The sequence below is a fragment of the Rattus norvegicus genome, chromosome 2, assembly GCF_036323735.1.
Source record: "Rattus norvegicus strain BN/NHsdMcwi chromosome 2, GRCr8, whole genome shotgun sequence".
Lineage (NCBI taxonomy): Eukaryota > Metazoa > Chordata > Mammalia > Rodentia > Muridae > Rattus > Rattus norvegicus.
In genome coordinates, this window is record NC_086020.1 from 226,852,596 (window position 1) to 226,877,503 (window position 24,908).

Below are 24,908 nucleotides of genomic sequence, written 5' to 3' on the forward strand. Positions count from 1 at the left end.
TTCCACATGAATTTCATTTCTTGTATTTTGACTTTTGATAAGAATCAGGGAGTAACACACACATTTCATTATCTGTCAGATCACCTTGGAGCAATCTTTTTGTTTGATAGTATATGTAGTTAAAAAAAAAACCCTCATATGCTTTAAAAAGAACATACTTAAAATTCAGCTGAATAAGAGAAAGACTCTTAATATCTCCTTTAGAAGAAAAGGTTTCCAATCGCGACCGTGTCTTGAGTAGACACCAAGCCACCTCTGTCTTGAGGCCTGAGGAGAACTGGAAACAGTTTATAGATTTTTCTCAGAAGCCAATTCTGGGTTGGCTCCAGGGTGAGGACAAACGAATCATCGAGATTTCAAAGTTCAAAGCTGCAGACCCACTTTTTGACAACTTGAACCTGGAAGCGTTTTGAAGCAGAATTACCCATAGAAAAAAAAAACCCTCAGATATCCATTCGTGAACCGTCAGCAGTTAAGACCTTTATTTAATCACACTTTGGGGAAAAATTATTTGTGAAATATACCCAACTATGAAAAAAAATACTGGCATACTACTGAGAGTTGCTGGATGTAAGCCAATTAGAATTTGGAGGCCGATCTGCCAAAACCCACGGATTTGTTTAGGGACCATGAACCTTCAGCAAACTTTCTTTCGTTGGTGATGTGGTAGCAAAATTGTGCCCGGAGTCTGGTAGCACCATGGGCTATCTACTCTTGCTGTTTCGCAAGGGAAATTGTACTTGAGTTATAAAGCTGAGTCTGATATCATTTGGCTTCCGATAATCTCAGTGAAGTTGTCAAGAGTCTGTATTTGTTTATAAGTTATGAGCAACCATGATGTTGTAAATTTCTATACAACCACCCAAGAATACTGGGTTTAAGTAAAACATGGACTCTTAACGTCTTCTGGTTTCCTGCTTTCTAGCTACAAACCAGGCAGCTGCGTTACTAAGGAGCTCTCGGGGACCGAGCAGGTGGTACTTACTCATGCCCGAGTGACCTATCCCACGGTGCCTTTCCTTTTCCAATGACCTCGTACCACCTTCGTTGAAATTTTTTGAGCTATGGCATGGAGAATGCAAGGGGCAGGTGCCGAGGCATGACTATGAGAGCGTGGGAAGGAGTCGGGAATGAAAACAGAAAATCTGCGTGTCTTACGGACTGACTTAGAGTAAGGGCAGGACTGGCACTGCATGCAGTTCAGTGGATGAAGGCACTTCCTTTGAAGGCTGGCAACTTGAGATTCATCTCCAGGACCCATACGATAGACTGAGAGGACCGAGTCTTGTAAGCTCCCTCTGATCTCTCAAGTGCTGTCATGAGTGGACCCAAGATAAGGAGCTGAAAATGTAAGTAGAAATGAAAGATAAGATAGCACATTTTAGAAAAGTGTGAAATGAATGTCAATCTGGAAATAAATAGAATCGTGTGAGCAGTGTAGTGTGTGGGGGGGCCCTCCTTTTACGCTTGGATGCCTCTGCCTTTCCCCACCTGTTTCCACAAGTGCTAACACGAGTGTCCTTTAGTGTGTTTCTATAGGCTAGCTGCCTTTGTATGTGTATTAGCTGCTGTTTTTCTTTTAAACTGCCTCACTAGCCAAAAGCTTACCTTTCTCGATTCCAACGTCTCTAGAAGATCCCTTTAGGTCTTGTCATTTAATAGTCTGTGTTGTCAGTGTATCGTGGTCACATTGGGTATCTCTTGCACTTCCAAGCTATTTATACCAGAGAAACAAAACCCATCACTGTGTTCTGCCACCGCTTACCATTGTCCACTTGGGGCTTTATAACAAATACCACGGAGAGAGTGGCTTATGACCAACGTTTGTTTCTCATCGCTCTTGAAAAATGGAAAATCCAAGACCAAGGTGCTGGTAAATCCAGTATTGTTCAAAATCTACTTTCTGTTGGATAAGTCTTCTCAGTGAGTTCTCACAAGGTGGGAGGACTAGGGGAGATCTCTGTGTTCCTATTGGTAAGAAAGAACTGGGCTTTTCTTCTTATAAGGGCTATTGTGCCCTTATAAACTGGGTCAAGAAATACATTGGCAAGGCATGAAAGACCTAACCAGTCACTAAAGTCTCTGCCATTAGTTACCGTCAGTGTCATAGCATTGGGAACTAGGATTTCAAACTATGAAGTGACAGGGCAAATATCCCACAGCACAACGTCACGTTTTGTCACCAACAAGCCAAGACAGTATTTACCACAGTGCCCTTTGCTTTAGCTTTTAGTTTGCCAGTCAGAATATTGTTTTTAGTATGTTTATGTGTTTATGTGTTGCTGTAACCTCGCTGAAATTAAGGTGGCTCTGAAAATTTATAGAACTTGATAAGGAAAGTAGAACAGAGAGAAAATAATATCAGAACCAAGAAGGTGGAGATGTTATCAGTGTCCAAGAATGCTCAGAAGAATGCCTCGGAGGCAGATCTTGGGGTGATGTTTGTCCGTCTTAGTGTTTCAAAGACTCTGGAAACTGAGGTCAAATCCCATGGGTCTTGCATTGAAAGCCTCCTCATTTTTAATGCACCTCGACCTGGACTCCCCTTTCCCTACAGACACCAAATCATTGCTGCCGTGAATCTGAAGCACGGAAGGGAGTGTGATGTGGAACCTGGAAACGACCAAGCAGCAAAGGCTCTGAGGTACAGCTGGGACAGCTCTCGTGTCTTGCAGACTTCACTCGCTGTACCCTTCTGGGCTGAGATGGCAGAACTGTGTTAGCTACGATTGTGCCTGGAAGGCATGCCTGTGCCTCTCTAGCATGTGTTTCCAGTCAGAAGTCTTCCCTGCTGGCTTAGGTGGATCCAACAGAGAGGAAAACCAAAGCGGAAGCCATCATTCAGAGGCATGATTGTGAAGGAACCTTGGAGGTCACGTGTTATAACCTCCTCTGTACTGTATCACTCAGGTAAGAGGGGTGGTGAGATGGAGAGGGAAAGGGAGAGAGATAGAGAGACAGAGAGACAGAGAAAGACAGAAGAGTTGAGACAGAGAGAGAAGAGAGACAGAGACAGAAGAAAGAGAGGAGAGAGACAGAGATAGACAGAGACAAAAGAGACAGAGACAGAGACAGAGACAGAGACAGAGAGAAACACAGAGATACACACACAGAGACAGAGACAGAGAGACAGAGAAAGACAGAGACAGAGACAGAGAGAGACAGAGAGACAGAGAAAGACACAGTTGAGACAGAGAGAAGAGAGACAGAGACAGAAGAAAGAGAGGAGAGAGACAGAGATAGACAGAGTCAAAAGAGACAGAGACAGAGACAGACAGAAACACAGAGATACACAGAGAGAGACAGAGACAGAGAGACAGAGACAGAGATAGAGAGAGGCAGAGAGAGATAGAGGAGAGACCAAAAAGCTAAAATAATGCTGTATAGGCCCATAATTTTGAGTAAGTTTTTTTTTTTTAAAAATAAACTATTAGCTGACTATTCTGTCTGACCAGATTATACCACACTCTGAGAAATCATGTATCAGTAGGCCATCAAAGTCAGAAAGACCTTGATAAACAGACAAACAAGCAAACAAACAAACAAACAAACAAAACCTACCACCACCACCACCATCACCACAACAAACCAAAACCAACTGAGAATGTTTCGTTAGGTGTCCCATAGACTGAGAACAGTTATTCAACCTTTAAAGTAAAAACTTTCCTGTGCTCAAAGTCTCAATCAAACTGGGTGGTGAAATTCAGGCTCATTGCTCTAAAAACAGAACTGCGGAGAGCAGTTGGCTACTTCCTAGGAGTCCTGGGAGGGTTGGGCTCCACCATCTGCACTCATCAGTGCTATGACCTTTCATTTCACCCCAGAGCCAGTGTGACGCCAGAGATGTTCGCCTTCTGCACAAGCATTTACCTGTTTCATGTTTACACTCCAGGCTTTTCTGTATCCCAAGGTCTCTACAACAAAGCATCGCCAAGTTTGGGTATGATGCCTGGTGCTGGGGGCAGCTAAGGTGGCTTTCTTTAAAAGAGCAGGTGAACTGCAACACAGGGTATTACTTCTGTGCCAGGGATGGGGTGCTTTTATCTACCAGCCTAGGCTCATCTTGAATCGACATCTTTAATCACTTCTTCCCTCCCTCCAGCCTTTGAATCTGCTCCTTCTACCTGGCCTTTCAGCACCGCTCTTTGACACTTCAAACCCAATTATTCCCAGTGCCTGGGTCTTAATTATTGTGTTTGTTTGTTCCACCACTGGGGATCCTCCCTGCCTCCTCCTTTAGTTCCTTTCTGATGTCTTTTCTTGATCTTGAAGCTGTTTTCTTGCAAAGAAGTTTGAGAGCAAGCGATTCCCTAACAAAAAGGCATAAACAGAGCAGGGCAAATGTCAGATGCTCAGAGTAAGAAGTGGGACCAGACGGCTCAGGGTAAAAAGCTACAGTTGCAACAAGCTAGTCGTGGCCACTCATTCCCAACAATATTGATCAAAGGGATGAGGGATGGGCGAAGCAGAGTAGGAAGATGTATTCAACATGAACACACTGGGAAGAGGGACAGATAAAGGAATTTAGTGACCCCCCATGTCCCTCTTCAAGGTACCTACACGACCTTCAGGGACTTTTGCTTTTGTTTTTGTTTTGAGACAGGGTTTCTCTGTGTAGCCTCTCTAGCTGTCCTGGAACTCTCTTTGTAGACCAGGCTGGCCTCGAACTCAGAGATCTGCCTGCCTCTGCCTCTCCAGCACTGAGTTTAAGGTGTCCACTACCAGTGGCCAGTGCACCTTAGGTTTAAATAGAACAATGGAGCAAGGAGCGTACAAAATTAACCTCCGCCAAGGTATATTCTGGTTGATTATTGTCTTAGATCTGGTTCTTTTATGAGCTTACAGGAAGCCCTCGTTCTTATCATCAATTGTGGGGATCAATCACAAGATGATTATCATGGCTATAAGGTACCCGTATCAAGGGGGAGGTCTATCTTCAAGGATTTGGAGGTTTTGTTAATCTGAGAATCTCAAGGTGAGTGCAGATTTAAGACCATGATCTATTCACATGCCTTCAAGCAACATGAGAGAGGCTGACAGAGTAAAGGTATCAGCCTATCAGACTGCTATCCTGCATCTGCCTCTCTTGTGGCCCAAGAAGTGGATAAGGGCTTTAGCAAAACGCACCTCCTATTTGTCTCTTTCATGGAGAGTTAGGCATGTAGAATTCACGTTAGTGGCTTCCTTTCTAGGCAGGTTGTAGTTTAGGCGTTGGGAATTATGTGGTCGGCTTCCTAGAAAACTTACGGTGATGACTGAGAGAGAGGGCACACAGGACTGGGGAAGATCGTCCCGACTGAGACTGGAACTAGTGAAAGTCTGAGAGTGGAGTCTTCAGGAAGGGATGGGGACAAGTTTTGAGGGGTGATCAAGATCACTTGGAAGCCTTTAGTGTGGGAGACTTAAGACGTGGTAAGGCCAGGATGCTGTGAGGGCAAGACAGAACAGGACATTTGGGGAAGTAAGGTGACCCTGAAATTTGTTTTACAGACTTAGACTTTTACATAAGTCAACATCATCAGGCTACAGCTGGAGATTTCAAGAGAAATCTACCTTAAAATGATGAGAGAGCGGGGTGGAGTCCCAGTAACCGTGGAAATAGCAACTTATGAAGAGAAGGTGCACGTTAGATTTCTTGGAAAGGAGAAAAGGTCAAATACCTGAGGATATTACTTGGTTGTTGATGAAATTTCTGTGAATGCTTAGGTCACGCGTTAACACACATAGGTTGAGATCTAAGGATGGCTGCCCGTCCACCCTTCTGCTTGGAAAGGCACCACTGTCCACGGCACTAAGGGTTATCATACGTTGTGAGTTCTCAGGCCTTCCCTCCTGGTTCTTGTCAACCTAGAGCCAGAGTGGAGTCAGGACATCCCCAGGTCAGCCTCCCTCTGGAGAATGAGAGGAAAAAATATACTTTTGTGTTGTGGGAAGGATAAAAAATGTTAGCTTTGATTTAAACCTATTTTTTTCTCAATTTCTGTGCTTAAATTTCATTCACCCAGTGGGTTGGCTTGGCTTGGCTGAGACTCCCTTTTGATTCTGACAAGATGCTCCTATCCTGTTAGAGACATGTTTGACTAGACACATATAGTTCAAAGGTGGAAACATTTCAGGATTTTCTAATAGTTTCTTCTCCCCAAAAGTTATGAGAATTTTCTCCTGTTTCCTTGGACATACATACAGAAGCCGTTATAAAGAGGACTTTTGTTTCAGTTATTAGTTTGCACAATTTTCTTATTCATTTAACTCATGATGGAAGGTATACTAATTATGAATGCCTCATTGCTTGGGATCAGCTGCCTAATTTGAGCAGCTCCCTGTTAGGAGTGTTTGGTGAAAAGCATCTAGGCTTGGTGTAGCTGTTGAGTGACACTGGGGTGTGGCAGAGTTAAGTAATAGTGATGCTGGCTGAATGCCGCTGCTAGATCGTTATCCAGGAACTGGCTTAGCTGGCTGGATGAAAGCACTGATTGTGGATTAAAAGGAAGGACAGTGGCAAGGAGGAAAGTCGCCATAAAACCCAACCCGACCAAACCCACAATCTGCTCTACAAAAGGCACCAGGAAAGGGCCTAAGGGAGCCTTGAAATTCACTCCCAAGATTCAATCTCTTCATTGTTAATAGCATTTTCATTTCTTCCAAATGATAAGATCTCTGTGATGACTCGTTACTTCTCTTCTAAAATTAAGTGCTAATCAGCAAGTTAATTGGAGCCTTTCCTGTTTGGCTTATAAATTAAAGTGCCTATTAGACATTTAAATAGACTTTTTTTTTCAGATTGTAATCTCCGTTGTGAAATGTAGTGTGAATCATGCATCTGTGTACAAGTTGTACTTTAAGAAATTGATAATAAGTACCTTGAGGCCAGGAAATGCTAGCTTTTCATTCACCCATCTACCCATCTACCACCCACCCACCCACCTACCCACTCACTCAGCCACACACCCACACATCCACCCATCCACCCATCCACATATCTGTCCATCCACACATCCGTCCATCTATTCATTCATCTACCCACTCATCCATCCATCCATCCATCCATCCATTTATCCACCCACCCACTCATCCATCCCTTGAATGCTAGAATCCCTTCATGTTTCAGGCACTATAATGGGATTGAACCAGAAGGCATAGTCTTTTCCTCTGGGACTCAATGGAGCTCAGAACAGTAAGAGCAACAGCTCCCATGCTGTCAAGAGATGCATTTGGTGGACCTGTTCCACCCGTTCCACTCGTAAGAGTTTTGTCTTCTTCATGATGGAGTATGACCTAACACTGGTAGATGGTTTCAGAGGTTTCAAGGTTTTTCTATTGGCAAACAAACTAAGCTTTATTAAGTTAGCTAGTAATATTCTGCATCAAGTCCTTATTTGTGTGTTATCTCCATACAATGCTTTGCTATAGAGCCCAGGCTGGGACTGATCTCAGATCTTCTTGTCAGTTTCTAGAGTCCAGGTATTATAGACAGGCATGTGCCACATACCTGGCTATATCAGGTCTTAAGATAAAGAAGGATTACAACCAAAAGAATTGTCACAGCTCAGAGAAGAAACTATGATCATATATTCTGCCCCATTTCATCCTTTATAATAGTCAGTTTAGAACAACAACTTTTTTTTTTAATTTCAAAGAGAACTTTGAAGAGTATTTTTTTTTTGTTGTTGTTTTTAAAGACAGGTTTCTCTGTGTAGTCCTCGTTGTCCTGGAACTTGATTTGTAGATGAGGCTAGCCTCAAACTGCCTTTGTCTCTCAAGTCAAAGGTTTACTTCACCACACTAGGCCATGAAGGCTTTTTTTAAAAAATTTAGTTGTTGGCCCTATCTCCATCCATCCATCCATCCATCCATCCATCCATCCATCCATCCATCCATCCATCCATCCCTCTATATATCCATCCATCTATGTATGTATGTATATATCATCTATCTATCTATCTATCTATCTATCTATCTATCTATCTATCTATATTTTTAGTTTCTTGAACTTATTGGATAAACTTTAATCCATCTTTTTATGAACCAAGTATTTCTTGTGGTATTTAGATGCACTTAGTATGGACACACTTTTGTTTTTACCTTGAAAACCTTGACATTTTTGCTTATCAATTTCACTGGTTTAGTCCGTCAGATAGTTTAATAAATTATAGCAGGTGAAAATGATCTATTTTAATTTACTTCATATGTTAGAATTACAATGGCAACTGCCATCAAATGTCTGTATATTGACAACAATAAGCTTCTGGTTTGGAAAGGACACTTCAAAGGCCCCTCAGCAATACCATGGCTTTGTGTGTCTGTTCAGAGGCAAATCTAAGGGCTCAGATACTTGATCTGGAGATTGCTTTCTCCCTTTAAGTTCAAAGGAGAGCAAGATGCTCACAGTAATCACCAGGGCTCAGGGGGGTTGTGGGCCACCCAGGGCATAGATCAGAGTTATGTCGGTAGAAGCCATTTTAATGAGAATACTCAAGTCATAACAGAAACTCTGTAATTTATGAAAAGAATTCGCTTTAGAAATACTATTGAGGAAATAATTCTCATATTGAAGTTCGGGCAGTTTAGAGGAAAATAGAAAAATCTGCAAGGAAGGTTTTGGCACAGGAAAATGACTTCTTAGAATGGACCAGGTGTTTGCGTCCCCCGGCCTCAGCCCCATGTGTCCCTGAGAGGATGTGGAGAGAAGGGGCGTATGGAACTTGTTGCTTCTGCCCTTGAGGCATGGCTGATCCCTCTTTCACTTTCTTTCTCCCTCCCCATTGACTGGAATGTGGAAACCTTGGACCATGGGAATGAAGACAGAGATAAAAGGCTCCGATATTCTGCAGAGCGTAGGGTAGGCACCATACCTGCCTAGATGTTTACATCAGACTGAAGCAGCTTCTTCTCTGTGTGTGTCAGAAACATTCTATGTGCCATAGTCTAACTTTTCCAGCTCCTCAATCTGTATGCCAACCATGTTGAATGAAATATTTTCCTCTATTTCAAGTGTGTTTTTATCTCTACTTATGTTGCTCTCTGGCCTGAACTGTATCTTTAAGTACGTTTTGCTCTATCAGACAGGCGAACACATATATTTGTTTTGCTAAATGCAGATCAAAGGGGTGTGTGGGATGGCTCAGTGGGTATGAGGTAAGAGTGGCTGCCCCACAAGTGTGAGGGATTGAGCTCAAGTCCTCAGAACCCATGTAAAAAGCCACACCCAGTGTGTCTATGGTCCCAGCACTGTGGAGGAATGAAGACAAAAGGGTTGCTGGGACTAAGCGGCTGCCAGCCTAGCTCCCCATTTTAGGAGAGACCCTGTCTCAAAGGCGTGGGGTGAGAGTGGTGGATCAGAACACTTGGCTTCTTCAAGCTTCCACATGTGCATATGTGCATGTATATGAATCACACTAACACACTAACACACAGATACGTAAACATACACAATAAAGATGCAGATTAATTATTTGGATTTTTCTGGGACATCTTCAAATGACCACATTTCCGCATGGAGGTAACTGCCCCTCTGTGGTTACCCTGACTAGACTTTGTACTTTTCTACTCTAATAACACTAATGAGTACACATTGTTGAATATCTCTCAAGAACCATAGACTTCAAATCTATCTTACATATCGTAGGTCACTCAGTGTCATGTTGACTCTACAGTGCACCTTAACCTCATGGCTGCAGAGGAGAGACTGTAGATGTGGAGAGGAGGCTGGGTAGTCTCTCCCTAGTTCACAATGTTACGGAGAACAGTAGACCATGAAGCAGCTTAGCCTGGCTCTAGTCCTATGCTTTCGCTACTAAGCTTTTAGTTTAATTCCACATTTACCTGTTTCCATGTACATTTTGTGCAGTTAGGTGCTGAATTCTTCATATCCAGCTCCCTGAGGTTGGTTTCCAATGAGTCCTGTTAAATGAATGGGCTTCAGCCAAGCTTCTCTCACTATTTGCTTCACAAAGTTATGGTGTAACTATCGGGAAAAAAAATAATAAAACAAAAATCTCTGGAGGCCCACGACCAAGGACTCTATTTTGGTGTTTCTTTGGTGTTTCTTCACATCCCAATTCACAGATGATTGGGTGATGTGTGTTTCAGGCTAACTTTCGTCCCTTCTTGGGCTTCTATAACAAAACAGTCGAAAATGGATGACAAAATCTAAGAAGGCGTTTCCTCATCGTTTGGAGGTTGGATGTCTCCTGTCAAGATAGCAGCATGGTTAGTGTCTGACTAGGTTTCTTTCCTTGGCTTGTAGACACCTGGCTCACTTCTCGTGGCAGCCCTACTGTGTGGTTATGTTCACTGTCTCTTTCTTATAAAGGCGTCACAGTAAAGGGAATATAGTAATAAGGTATATTTATGAAAACAGAACGAACATGAATCTTATTAAAATAGGGCCCCATCCTATTGGACATTGAATTTTAATTATCACTTCAAATGCCCAGTTTCCAAACACAGTATGAGAGGTAAGGTTCATCTTAGGAATCTGGGAAGGATACTTTCCTTCCCAGTTGATAACTGACAATGTGTAGATGATGTGGAGAGAGCCAAATAGAGCTTAATGCCAAGACAAGGCTCCGAAAGAGAAATATCTGAATGTCTGAGCACTTGCACTCAGCCAAAGAGTCAAAAGGCATGAGGTTGAGTCTTAGCTCTGGATCTCAATGAAAGGCAAGGCTAAGTAAGCCACCCCCCACCCTTGTAATCATCCACACGAGGGGGACATAGTAATAAAGCGTTTATGAAAACGGAAGGGACACAAAGCTTGAAAATACATTAATGCTTGATTAATAGTAATGCCTAGTAAGTTATATTTATTTATTTATTCATTTATTTTTGAGACAGGGTTTCTCTGTGTAGCCATGGCTGTTCTGGAACTCAACCTGCAGCTCTGTAAACCAGGGTAGCCTCAAACTCACAGAGATCCACCTACTTCTACCTCCCAGGTACTGGGATTAAAGGCCTGTAATGCCACAGCCTGGCTCTGATAAGTTTGGTTTGGGTACCCTAACAATACTTATTACTTTTTTTTCTGTTCTAAAACATCCTCTTTTAGCTCCATATCAATATCACAGTGATCTGCTCTGTAGACTTCCTTTACCCTCAACCTGTGCTGAACATGACTCAGTATTGCAATTCCACCTGCCCTGCGGGCGCCATTTCTCTCTCAGAAACTCTTCAGAAAGATTTCCCGAATAGCTGAATCCATCTCAAGTGTTCTGTTTCTGGTTGTTTGCTTAGATGATGGATGTGAGAGCAAGTCAACGTGATAGTTCTCAGAGAGCCTCCTTTCAATTCATGCTGAATACAGGGCAACACGTCCTGTTTTAGAAATGCTTTTGCTTCCTTGGCCTTGTTCCCACACATCTAGGAATTCAGCCCACCTGACAAGCAACCCTCATTCAGTTAAAAAAAAAGTAAGGCATGAGACATAGGTGAAAGGTGATTGCCCCTGCCCTATGATGACAGGGTGTGTCACATTCAAACTCACACAAGTTTGGAGAGAGAATTTTAACCTAGTAAACTCAGAATGGAGAATATTATAAAAAGAGTAAAGGTGCCTTCCAAATCATATATTCTAGAATGTTCCATGACACCCATTACTCAATTGTGTCATGGCCTTGAGAATCTCAAGATGTTGACTCAGACTGCCTAACCCTCAGTTTCTAATATTTCTCTATTTCAATGGGAGTAATGACGATGGTTCCATTTTTCCTCACTTTAAAAATAACTGAGTGCCAAATACAACATGCAGAAAGTTTTATAATACTTGCTGTCTCTGAGATGTTCTTTCTCTCACCTGCCTGGTATCAACTCACTTTTTTTTTTTTTATTAACTTGAGTATTTCTTATATACATTTCGAGTGTTATTCCCTTTCCCGGTTTCCGGGCAAACATTCCCTTCCCCCCTCCCCTTCCTTATGGGTGTTCCCCTCCCAACCCTCCCCCCATTGCCGCCCTCCACCCATAGACTAGTTCACTGGGGGTTCAGTCTTAGCAGGACCCAGGGCTTCCCCTTCCACTGGTGCTCTTACTAGGACATTCATTGCTACCTATGGGGTCAGAGTCCAGGGTCAGTCCATGTATAGTCTTTAGGTAGTGGCTTAGTCCCTGGAAGCTCTGGTTGCTTGGCATTGTTGTACTTTTGGGGTCTCGAGCCCCTTCAAGCTCTTCCAGTTCTTTCTCTGATTCCTTCAATAGGGGACCTATTCTCAGTTCAGTGGTTTGCTGCTGGCATTCGCCTCTGTATTTGCTGTATTCTGGCTGTGTCTCTCAGGAGCGATCTACATCCGGCTCCTGTCGGTCTGCACTTCTTTGCTTCATCCATCTTGTCTAATAGGGTGGCTGTATATGTATGGGCCAAATGTGGGGCAGGCTCTGAATGGGTGTTCCTTCAGTCTCTGTTTTAATCTTTGCCTCTCCCTTCCCTGCCAAGGGTATTCTTTTTCCTCATTTAAAGAAGGAGTGAAGCATTCACATTTTGATCATCCGTCTTGAGTTTCGTTTGTTCTAGGGATCTAGGGTAATTCAAGCATTTGGGCTAATAGCCACTTATCAATGAGTGCATACCATGTATGTCTTTCTGTGATTGGGTTAGCTCACTCAGGATGATATTTTCCAGTTCCAACCATTTGCCTACGAATTTCATAAACTCGTTGTTTTTGATAGCTGAGTAATATTCCATTGTGTAGATGTACCACATTTTCTGTATCCATTCCTCTGTTGAAGGGCATCTGGGTTCTTTCCATTTTCTGGCTATTATAAATAAGGCTGCGATGAACATAGTGGAGCACGTGTCTCTTTTATATGTTGAGGCATCTTTTGGGTATATGCCCAAGAGAGGTATAGCTGGATCCTCAGGCAGTTCAATGTCCAATTTTCTGAGGAACCTCCAGACTGATTTCCAGAATGGTTTTACCAGTCTGCAATCCCACCAACAATGGAGGAGTGTTCCTCTTTCTCCACATCCTCGCCAGCATCTGCTGTCACCTGAGTTTTTGATCTTAGCCAATCGCACTGGTGTGAGGTGAAATCTCAGGGTTGTTTTGATTTGCATTTCCCTTATGACTAAAGATGTTGAACATTTCTTTAGGTGTTTCTCAGCCATTCGGCATTCCTCAGCTGTGAATTCTTTGTTTAGCTCTGAACCCCATTTTTAATAGGGTTATTTGTTTCCCTGCGGTCTAACTTCTTGAGTTCTTTGTATATTTTGGATATAAGGCCTCTATCTTCAACTCACTTTTAAGGATTAGACTAGATATCGCCTCTGTGGCCCTATCAATTTTCCTTATCATAACTCTTGGCTACAAGATATGGGAAGTTTTTTCTATACCCAGCCACCAAGGCTTAGATGGATGTTAAAAGAGTTTAGATAGTTTTTTCACATCTTTCAGGTAGCAGTCAACGTGTACTTTTCTGATTTGGGATTACCATCCCCATGTCCACTAGGACACCAAGCAGCATTTTTCTCCTTCATCCTGGCCATACTTTCTTCTCAGCGAGCTTCAGTTAGATGGGTTCAGTCTTGACTCCGTAGTTATCTACCACTTGAACTTCAACTTCAAAAGCCCTTTTATGTCTAGGAGTTGAGAATCATGTAATCTGCTGTACACAGCCTGAAAGACCAGTGTTGTAGGGGGCCCAACAAGTTATGGGTGCTTAGTGTGGGCCGATTATTATGACAGTTGTTATTACTAATGTCATTGTCATTCCTGAAGAATAAATGATAAGGCAGTTTCTATCCAATCGGGTTTGGGGCAGTGATTTTTCAAAGAGTTGTTTTGTTGGTTTGGGCGACCTTCGTAACACACAATAAAGCAAAGAGGTGGAGCCTGCAGAAGAAAAAGAAATGGAGGAAGGGAGGCAAAGATATTCATATTATTTCATGTGTGTTTTCTATTATTATTATTATTATTATTATTATTATTATTAATTACATTTGCCCCAAATTGTCCTTGATCCATAAAACCTGAAATTTTTATATCAATTTCTAACAGTGAAACCAGGATTCAATAATATCTTTTGTGTGTGACCTTCGTAACGGAGGCAGACAGCAGGGCTTACACTCAAATCTCTGGGATCAGACAAGGAAGCAGGAAGTCTGACCTGTGAGTGGTGGGCAGTCAAATGACACCTGTCAAGTGTGTGTGGAGGCAGAACATTGATGGTTGTTTTCCCCTGACGCAGGGTACAAGAGCACCCTGACCCTGGATTCCTTTGGGTCAGCTCTTTTAGGAGAGAACAAGACCAGGTGTTATCTGCACAGGGAGGCTTGGAGGCAGAGAACAACCTTTGAGCCTTTGAATTGGGTCTGCAAGGGCTTTTCTTATAAAACTAATCTCCTTGGGTTCTTTTAAATTATATATATATATATTCTTTTAAATTATATATATTCTTTATTTGTTTGTTTTTTGATTAGCTTACAAAGTAACATGTTTCCTTATGACCTTTTCCACACATGTTTTGTTTTGGTTGGCTCTGTCTCACACTTTCCCCCCCAGTTCCTGGCCTCACTGTAGCCTTCAACCTCCAGGATTCTTTTGTTCACCGTTGTATATGTGTGCTTTATTACACTCTCTGACCCTGCCATTGAAGTCTTTTTTCCCCCACCTTTGGGCTTCTGGGAAGTTTCCTGACCTCTATCCACACTTATCCCCACCTAAATATACACACACAGCAACAAAAACCAGAACCCATAAATGAAAGGAAACATGTTTGTCTTCCTAAGCCCAAATTACCTCCCTTATTATCACAAAGCTGTTTCACCCATTGTCCCACGAATTTTATGACTTTGGCTTTCTTTACGGCTGAATGAAATTTCGCTTGTGCTAATGTACCACGTTTTTTATTATCCATTCATCTTCGTCTGGTGATGAGCATCTCGGCTGTTTCGGTTTCCCAGCCATTGTGAATAGAGCAGAAGCAGACACGACTTCACAGGTGCATCTGTGGCAGGATGTGGGGTCCTTTGAGTGAATGCCCAGGGGTGGTACAACCGGGTCATACGGAAGTTCTATTTTCAGTCTTTTCCAGAAGCCTTCTGACTGACTCGCATAGGTGGTTTGCACAGTTCACACCTGAGCACACTCACCAAGAGTGTGCAAAGGTTCATCCCTCCTCCCCCGTATCCTCACCCACACTAGTTCTCACTTAATTTATGGATGGATGATTGACATTCCTACCTGGGTGACACTGAGTCTCTAGTTTTAATCTGCGTTTCCCTGAGGAATGCTGAACAGTTCTCCCAGTATTTACCGATCATCCCTATTTCTTCTTTTGAGAGCTCTCTGCTGATTGACAGGGTTCAATTAATTTTTTACCGTTCTTTACACTGTCTAGGTAGTAACTCCTTGTCTGGAATACAGCTGGCAAAGTTTTACCCCATTCGTAAATGATGGAGTCTGTACGTTGGGAATTTATTTCACTCTGCAGAAGCATTTTAGTTTGAGGAAATCCCATTTGGTGATCTGGGGGACTTTCTCCTGTGCTATTTATTGAGAGCTGCTATGCAGAAAGTCATTGCCTACTCCTGTAACTTGGAGTATATTTCCTATGTTTTTCTTTGAAAGGTTCAGGTTTTAGGCTGAGTTCTTTGATCCACTCTGAACTGATTTTTGTGCAGGGTGAGAGATCTAGATTTAACTTCATTCTCTCACAGGTGCATTTCCAGTTTTTACTTTGTCTTTTCTTTTCTAATTTTCTTTTTCTGCCTTTGCTGTCTTCTCTCAGGCCTATTTTTGTGATGGGCCAAGACGAGCTTTATTTTGGTTTACTCGTCGTGGTGAATTTCCGTTTTCAGTCTATGTAGTTATAAGCGGCACACCAACTTTTAATTAGGTTTACACAGGAGACAAAGAACCTCTCTGAGAGACGGGTGACGTGGTCAGGACATTTCTAAATTCTGATGGGATAAATTTAGCCCCAGTTTGAAACACTTTGCTTCCTGGATGCTTATGGAAGCAACACTGTTTCTGGGAAAGAATGCTACTTGGGCTTCGATTTTACGATGTAAATGATTGCATTTATATATCCCAAGTCAACATGCGACCTCACGAAACATGGTCTTGATGCCTAGATAAAGAGAACATGAGCTTCCCTCACCCCAACCCCATTTGACCTCTTTCTGTCTCACCGCCAGACCTACACATTTTAGGCAGGAGGGTGTGGCTATGGAAAGTTTCTACAGTGTATCCCCAGTTGGCCTTTGCCAAACTGTGTTTCAGCCCCAGACATGATGAACCGTTTCTATTCCCTTCCTCTCAGCAATGCTGACTTATGCTTTGCCACCCTTGGCTGTTTGTACACGCAATTACCATAACAACCACGGCAGAGTTGGGTTGATTCACAATTTAGATATTCAATAAACTTTATCAACTTTTGGAAGCTCTATGCCGGCATTCATGCAACCATCACCACAACCGTGATGTGAAGACTTACCCTCCCTCAAATCCTCTGGGCTCTGCCTCCCTGGTGCTTCCCCTGCCCCTTGCCCTGTCTCCTGGCGGCTGCTGACCTGCTTTCAATCATTAAGATTTTGCCTTTTTCAGAATTTTCTCTTAGGTAGAGTAATTTTATAACCCGATTATTTTTTAAAAGAATCTCATGAATGATTGATTGCGTGACCTCTTTTATTTAGCACATCGTGTTTGCAATTTCCCCATGTTCCTTCATGTAGCTTGTTCTGACTACTGAGAAGTGTGTGTGTGAGTGTGTGTGTGTGTGTGTGTGCACGTGCGCATGCACATGGGTATGTATATATATGCATGGGTATATAAATGCATAGGACACACACACACACACACACACACACACACGCACGCACACACACAATCCGTCAATCCGTGCAATGGCTGATGGGCAGGTAGCAGTCAGTCTTCAAGCTTTTCTATCTCCTTTCTCCTTTCCTGGTCTCCAGTTCTGTTCCACTAAGGCAGATAAACTTATTACTTTACTTTATACACTTACTTCATAGTACTTATGCATACTCATTCCTGATCATTATTCCCCATACCCTTGGATTCAGTTGCCCAATTGTTTTCAATGCCCCTGCTTCTCAAGCTCTAAGTGCAGCAGGACTGACCTGACCAAGAAGACCCTTTCTACCTGATCTTCAGCAGCTGGTTGGGTGGCACAGTGGTTTGAATATGCTTGGCCCATGGGAAGCAGCACTATTAGGAGCTGTGGCCCTATTGGAGTAGGCATAGCCCTGTTAGAGGAAGTGTGTCACTGTGGAGGGGAGGCTTTGTTCAACTCTGGCCAGGATGATCTCTGGATCTTGTCCCTTCTTGGCTGCCTTTGGATCAAGTTGTCAAACTCTCAGCTCTGCCAGCACCATGTTTGCCTGGATGCTGCCATGCTTCCTGTCATGATGAAAATGGACTGAACCTCTGAACCTGTAAGCCAGCCCCAATTAAATGTTGTCCTTTATAAGAGTTGCCTTGGTCATGGTGTCTCCTCAAAGCTATGGGACCCTAACTAAGACAGATGGGAGTTAGTGGCCTCTCACATGTGAACTTGGTTATATAGTTTTATGACTCAGTGACATAAGAAAGGTGACAAGAGAGTGTGACTGGCAACTTACTGGGAAGTTCTTACTTCGGTTCTTACTGAATTCTCTTACTGGGAAGAACTTAAATGTTCTAAGGAAGGTATTAAAAAAAATCCCAAACCACTGGTACTGAATGTAATAACCACACTTAAATAGTTTCAGGTTTACAGGTCTCGAAGGAATTTGAAAAGGGAGTGGGAGTGAAGAAACAGTGGAAGTTCCTAGAACCAAATGCACCAAGTGTTTTGAAGTTTGTACAGGTTTTGAATATGGTCCAGCCATTTTCAGTAAACACGTATCAGATTTCTCAAGTCTGGAATGACCGAAATTAAAGGCAGAGGGTGGGGGAGAGCCAGTTTATGAAAAGATACAAAATGTTTCTAGCATAAAGCTGAGTAAATTCTATTTTGCTCAAAGGTGCAGAGACTGTTAGAGCAGTTAATGGAGAGATCCCCCTTCCTCTGTGGAAGACTTATCCTTATCCACATCTAGTGAGAGATTTGAAATTGGCAAATGCAACGTGGCTTAAGCGGAAATTAATGGACAAGGAGTTCGGTCCGTAGTAGTGGCCGAGTTGTGAATCTTGCATCTGGCAATGCATTTTGGATTTCGGAGAGAGTAGAATGAAGACGAGCATGAAGAAGTGGGAGCCACTCCACATTTCCTTCCAGCTTAGGGCCTGCCCTGTCCCTTTAAACACCTTATTTGAAAACACTTTTTCTGAATAAACTTCATCAGGGTCAGTGCATCAGTGAAAAGGTGACAAAGTATCGAACGCTTTAAAGTCAAGAATGGGAGGCCTTGGACTTTCCTGTCTCTGTTTCTTTCTCTTAAAATGGAGCCATCAGCCATATCTTATTGAGCATGTGCCAAGGATCTCATGTTCAGTGTCTTGGGTCTTCCCAAAATCTTATAAACAGTGACCTATGGAAGGAATAAGGTACAGAGAGGTTATATGAAATCTGTGAGTGGCTGAGCCAGCAGCGAACCAGGGTCACTGGACTCCATAGCCTGTCGGTTGCAGCACACCACAAGGTCTCAATAATGCTTCCTGCCTGGTGGTGCCACTGGTGTTGAGGAATTGAGACTGAGCATGCTCTCTGAGAAGCTAATGCATAGGAGACAGCTTCCTGTCTCTTACCTAAAGTGCCCAAATCCTGCCCTTCTCAATACCATTGCCTCTAGTCTCTCTCTCTCTCTCTCTCTCTCTCTCTCTCTGTGCGCATGCGTACGTGTGTATGTGTGAAAGAGAGTGTGAGAGTGTGCGTGTTGATGTGTGAGTGTGTGAGTATGTGTATGTGAGTATGTGTGAGTGTGCCACTGTGTGTGTGTATGAGTGAGTGAGTGTGTGTGTGTGCGCGTGAGTGTGAGTATATGTGAGTGTGTGCGAGTGTGTGAGAGTGTTGAGTGTGTGAGAGTATGAGTGTGTTGTGAGAGAGGGTGAGTGTGAATGTGTGTGTATGTGAGTGTGTGTGAGTGTGCCAGTGTATGTGAGAGTGTGTGAGTATGTGAGTGTATGTGAGTGTGAGAGTGTGAGTGTGTATGTGAGTGTTTGTGAGTGTATGAGTGTGTGTGTGTGAGTATGTGAGTGTGAGAGTGTGAGTGTGTATGTGAGTATTTGTGAGTGTGTGTGTGAGAGTGTGTGTGAGTGTATGAGTATGTATGTGAGTGTTTGTGAGTGTATGAGTGTGTGTGTGTGTGTGTGTGTGAGTATGTGTGCATGTATATGTGTGTATGAGGAAGGTTTTAATGTTTTGGTAGTAGTACTGTTATTTTTTTTGTAACTCATAATGAACCAGATGTTCATTCATAGCTCATTTAGATTTCATTTATGTAAGGGAGATGGATTCTATTTTATTGTTGTATATTAAGTGTAGACACAGGGGAGCAGTGCAAATTGGGGAGTTTAGGAAGATAGCGAGCTGAGTTGAGGACTGTACACTTTTGCTCAGTGTGTAATAAGGCAGTTAGAAGCTGCTCCACAGAACTCTCTTCATGGAAGCTCCGGTAAACTGTGCTGCAGGCTGAGCCTTCCCGGGTCACTGGGCAGCGAGGTAACCGTTCTGTTTGAGGGCTGTAAGTTTGTGGATCAGGATTTTTTTTTAGTATAGCAAGAGTTTTAGTTTGAAAAAACTGACATACTGTGGAGAACTGGAAAACAAGATTCCGGAGGCCATTGGGCTCATTTATTCTCTGAAGCGCCTCTAGTCATATCTGGCTAATGGTCTAACTGTGAAAATTCTGAGGTTGACTTTTACCTGATATTCTCATTCAGAAAAACAAAAATGAAACAAAGACCTTTGAACTGAAGTTTGGAATTAGAGAGAAGATGCAAAAAGGAAATGCCAGTCAAAGAAAAGAAGGGCAGACAGCAAACCCTGTAACGTAGGCCGACGTCCAGCAAAAATATGCCAGGAGTTTGAAGCAGGGAGTGGATGAGAAGTCAAGCCTTCCTTTGCCTCTTTGTGTTTTTCACAGTAGATCAGTTCTTTTTCTACACAAATAGCCAAACTAAAAATGTGCTTCATGAGCAAAGGTGGCCAAAGTGGCAGCTGGGTTTCCTGCTGCACAAATTACCTTGCTCTCGGGCCTGCTAATTCCCGGCCTGTGCACACTTTTCTGCTGGTTAGACAGCTCTGGTCATGGAGGACAGCGAAATTTGTTCTAACAGCTCCCTTTTTTCTGTGCACCTTGATTCACCACAGCCAAAACAATAGAGAGTAAAACACAAGAAACGAACCCAAACCCCAGGGCAGACAGCAATTTACCTTCCCAGGGGTTACTCACTGCAGAGGCTGAGCTGGGGAGCAATGTTGGTCTGAGTGTTAGAGGTGGTGAGGGGGCTGCCATGGAAGGGTGGCCCAGACGTGCCATTCAATTTAAGAAGGTACCAAATCCAGGGATTTGGCATGGGGATCCATTGTGGAGCGTAATCACTTCAGTGAAGCCAGAGTGAGCTGTGCAGGTTAGGAATATTGACTTTAGCTTCAAGGCTTGCTCTGGACCTCTTGTCTGAGGAGTTCTCCAGGAATCTCCCCGATACTCGTCCAGTCTTTACCACCCAGGACAGGAGCAAAGTTTGCATATGAAATTCTTGAGTAGCATTTTTAAAAACATATGTCATTGTGCCTGCCTTTTAACTTCTTTTTTTGGCATTTCTATAATACTTTACTACTTGAAAAGTGATTTGCTTCACACACGATTTTGTATAGAGCTCATACAAATACAGGTCATTTATGGGAAGAGCCGATACCAACTTTGTGAGATGCCTTACCATAATCGTATTTCCTCTTTTTAAAATAGAAATTGTTATTAATATTTTACATACCATATATTTTGATCACATTCTTTCTCTCCCCCCAACTCATCCAAGATCTTCCCCTTCTCTCCCCTCTCCCCCAAAATTAATGTCCCCCCCCGGAAAAAAATGTCTACTAAAAGCAAAAAACAAAGATCAAAACAGACAAATAAAACCCCCAACAACACAAAAAAAATACCAAACCAAATCAAACAAAAAGCACATGACACCCCCTCTTAAAAACCCTCCAGACACCTCATAAAACCCCAAACCCACAATGGAGTCTGTTTTGTCTTGACTAACTATATCTGAAGCTAGAGGGCCTCTCTCCCTTGTCCTGGCCACTGCGCGGCAGGGCAGACAAACTGCAGGGACTGCTCTCCCATGCTCACCTGCTTCGGCAGGCTTGCCTACAACTCCTGCAATGAAGGCCTGCTCTACTGTGGATCCGGGGCAATATGCGGTGCCCACTTCCCCAAGTACTACAGCTGGCGAGGGGTGGGGCAAGCTCTCTTGCTCTCATGCTTTCGGGGCCAGCTTTCTCACGATTCCCTGGGCAAGGGCTGGGTTCAGCTCTGCACAGCACTCAGACATCAACATGGCCCTGGGTGGTAGCCCAGACCAGGGATATCTGCCCTATCTTTGGTGGTGAACCCAGACATGGCCTTCTGCAGTAGTGCAGCCAAAAACTTCACCATGGCCTTAGGTGGCATCAAACGGCCTTGCACATCAGGCTATTTCTTACTACACTCGAATCTCCAGTTCTGCCCCTCTTCATTGCACCCACATCCTTCTGGTTTCTTTTTCTTCTCTATTTCCCCATCACTTACTTGCTCCTCATAGTGGCATCTGTGGGTTTCCGGGTGTCTGGGGTCATCTCAGGAGTGGTCTCAGGAGTGCTCTGTCCCCCTTGTGAAGAGTGGCACTGGTCAGTACCCCTCTCGGTGTGGTACTTAACTAAATTATACATTTGGTGTTCTCTGCACATTTAATCTTTAATTGCAGCTTCTAGTTGAACATTCTGGCCCGTGTGTGTGTGTGTGTGTGTGTGTGTGTGTGTGTGTGTGTGTGTGTGTGTGTGTGTGAGAGAGAGAGAGAGAGAGGGGGGGGGAATCAAGGCAGGGTACAAATGGTGATTATTATTTTCTTCTTTAAAAGTCACCAAATTCCTAAAATTATAACACTTTTGCTTTGCAAGGAGAAAGTTCTATCTCTGAAAGAAACCAAGCTGGTAACTTAGGAAATAGTTTGCTGCATTATAACATTTTATTTAATAAAACATTTTAAAGACTATATGTTAGTACATGAAGACTATTTGAGGAAAATACATTTTCTTTAAAATTCTGTATCATCTTAAGGAAAGAATATAGAGAGGTCAGGGAAAATTCAGTCAAAATAACAATCAGGTATTATTTATAGAATACCTACAGTGTGTTAAATGCCATTAATCAATTAACTTAATGTTCACAACAATTCCAGGAAGCAGAGAGAACTTTATTTCTTCCTTCAGCAGTTAAAGAATTATTAGGAATACTGTGTCCAAGGTCATGCAGCTATGGGAGGTGGATTCTTGCTGAAGTTTATCTGAAATCTGAAGTAAGTCCTTTGTTTCTCCAACAGTATTAAATTTTTATGAAAATCACATGACAGTTATAATGATTAATTTATCCGCAAATGATAATTTTATACATCGCTATAGCTAAGTCCACAGCACTCAGGTATTTAGGTCAAGCATTATAGATATTTCCACTTTATGATGGGCTTCAGTCAGTTAAAGGTCTTAAATGAAATAGATAATTTTCTACCCTTAGCACAGAATTCTGGGAGCAGACATCTTGTAGACCTGACTCCTTTAGGTTTCTACCCTGCTAACTTAATCCATAAAGTCCTAAAGTATTAGCCTTCCTAAGGTAAGCTGATAGGTTAAAATCATTCTCCCTGCGTACGTCATATTACTTCTGCTTCTTGGGAAAATGCTAGCATACTAGTAAATTTCTTTTTCTTGTAAAAGTTTTACTTCCTACACTTGAATGGCTAATAGTTTTGTTCCTTCCTATGACTCTGAACCTTAGGAAAGAATTACCTAATACATATAAAAGAAAAGATCAAAGATTTGTTTTTAAATCCGGCTATTTGTATAGTCAGCCATTTAATAATTAACACTTAGAAATCTACGTATTGTCGTTTCCCCATGTCTACAAGGTATTGTGAGCATATTTAGTGGTGTGTATCCTCTTTGATCCCCTTCCACCTCTGCAGACGAAACCTCTTCTCCTGCATTCCTGTTCTCATCACTTCCCTTTTGTGCAGGTAACCATCCCTTCTGTGAGTCCACGATTATGTGTGTCTTCTCCAGAGGACAGTGCTTCATAGGGCTAATAGTTCTGAATATTTCACAGGACTCGTAGTGTCTAAATCTTTTAATGAGATGAAATAGGCAACTAGGACTTGAGTAAGACTGAGAAAGGGCAAAGAGTTATGCAGCTATTCCTATGTAAAAGTTTTATAGATTGGAAGATTAAAAAAAAACAAGTAAACTGCACTTCTTGGTAAACATTTGTGTTTGGTTGGTCACTTAACTTTTTGTAATCATAGTTGTAAATCCTACATTCCAACGACCCTGGAGGCCATGTTTCTGGGTAGGTAAAATGACTTCTCTTTAATTATGCAGTCCGTGTGAAACCTTTCTGCAGCCCAATTCACACACCTGATCATGTCCTTTTAAATTCTTCCTACAAGTGTCTCTATGGCAGTCAGTTTAAGATAATTATTTCTTTTATTTTTGAAAGTATAATATAGTTACATCATTCCCCCATTCCCTTTCTTCTCTGTAAGTATCCCCCCACCCCCACCCACACCTTGTTCTCTTTCAAATTTATGGTCTATGGCAATCTTACTTAAAATACCACAACTTGGGCAGGTCGAGCAATATTAGAAGGGCTGCAACAATTTGACTGTAAAAGAAATTTGATTGTAAATACTTTATAGCTTAAGGAGAATCAGAACACAATATTCTATGAACTGGGTCAATTAGTTTGAATAACTGTGAGAGTTCTAGTCATTTCTTTTCTTATAAACACTTTATAAGCAGTGGGTCTGCTTCTCCTTATGTTTCCACTTACCCTACAGTCCCTTTTGTTAGTTCTTTGTTAGATAAACTTGTTTGACCAGGTGTAGAATTCCTGAAATGCTTCAATATCTAAATGTTGTTTCTCTTGCAAACAAAGTCTTCTCCCTTTTCATGATGCTTTCTAACTGTGAGGTTGAACTTTAGCCAAAAAGGAACTGTCAAGCTCCTTGTTGGTTAGGTATAAAACACAGAGGCAGTCTTAGCCATGTTTCTACTCAGTATCCTGGTCTGGGAATATGGTACACACTATTTTTAAAATGAGATCATCTTGCCAGATCACCTTCACTTTGTTTCTGCTATTGTGTGACACTGTGAACACCCCTTTCTAACTGCTAAAGAAGACCTTACCATGTACAGAATTCTCATTTGCTATCCAAATTTTTGTTCATCTAGTCCTCAAAGAAAGCTACAAATTTGCAATAAGGAAGCCAGATTCCTCATAGCATTTGTTAATAGAAGTTTCTGGAAAAATCTACACCTTCCACTGCTAAATAACTGGTCAGAACTTCATTGATTGTGAAGAGCTTAGAATGTCACATTAGCTAATTGGCCAAAGCCAAATTATCTTGGGCAATCTTTAGTCTCTTAACAGCTAAGAGGCTAGGTGTACTCTCCTCCTCTGTACCTCACTTAACAGCTTGTGACCTCTAGGTAAATCCTTTGAGATGTATAGATTGATACCTAGTCCCATCAACTCGTAGGAATTGAATATCATGTTACAGCATCTGAGGCTCATAGCAGACATTTCTCCTGCCCTGCTTTAACTCACTAATGTTTTCTACCAATGAGCTTAAAAGTTTCTTGATTTATGACTTGCATTTTTTTATGTTACCATAAAGTCTTTATGATAGTGCTTCTGCACTGGAAAATGGAATTCAGAGTAACTTAAGTCTGTGTCCCCAGATCATGGTCATTTATATGTGGTCTAGAATAAACTATCT

General features: G+C 42.3%; 2 protein-coding genes across 2 annotated transcripts in view; both read left to right on the forward strand.

The window, feature by feature from the left end:
* The window catches only part of LOC134485807 (probable cyclin-dependent serine/threonine-protein kinase DDB_G0292550), an 11,794-nt gene extending 4,844 nt beyond the window's left edge, over nucleotides 1-6,950 (forward strand). The window contains exons 3-5 of the mRNA XM_063282823.1: nucleotides 1-1,349; nucleotides 2,558-2,910; nucleotides 4,846-6,950. The exon at nucleotides 1-1,349 is cut by the window's left edge and continues 2,847 nt beyond it. The gene's annotated coding sequence lies outside the window, so the exon portion shown is untranslated. The remainder of the gene's footprint in view (nucleotides 1,350-2,557; nucleotides 2,911-4,845) is intronic.
* The window catches only part of Slc39a8 (solute carrier family 39 member 8), a 146,983-nt gene that overhangs the window by 6,910 nt on the left and 115,165 nt on the right, over nucleotides 1-24,908 (forward strand). The window lies entirely within an intron of this gene.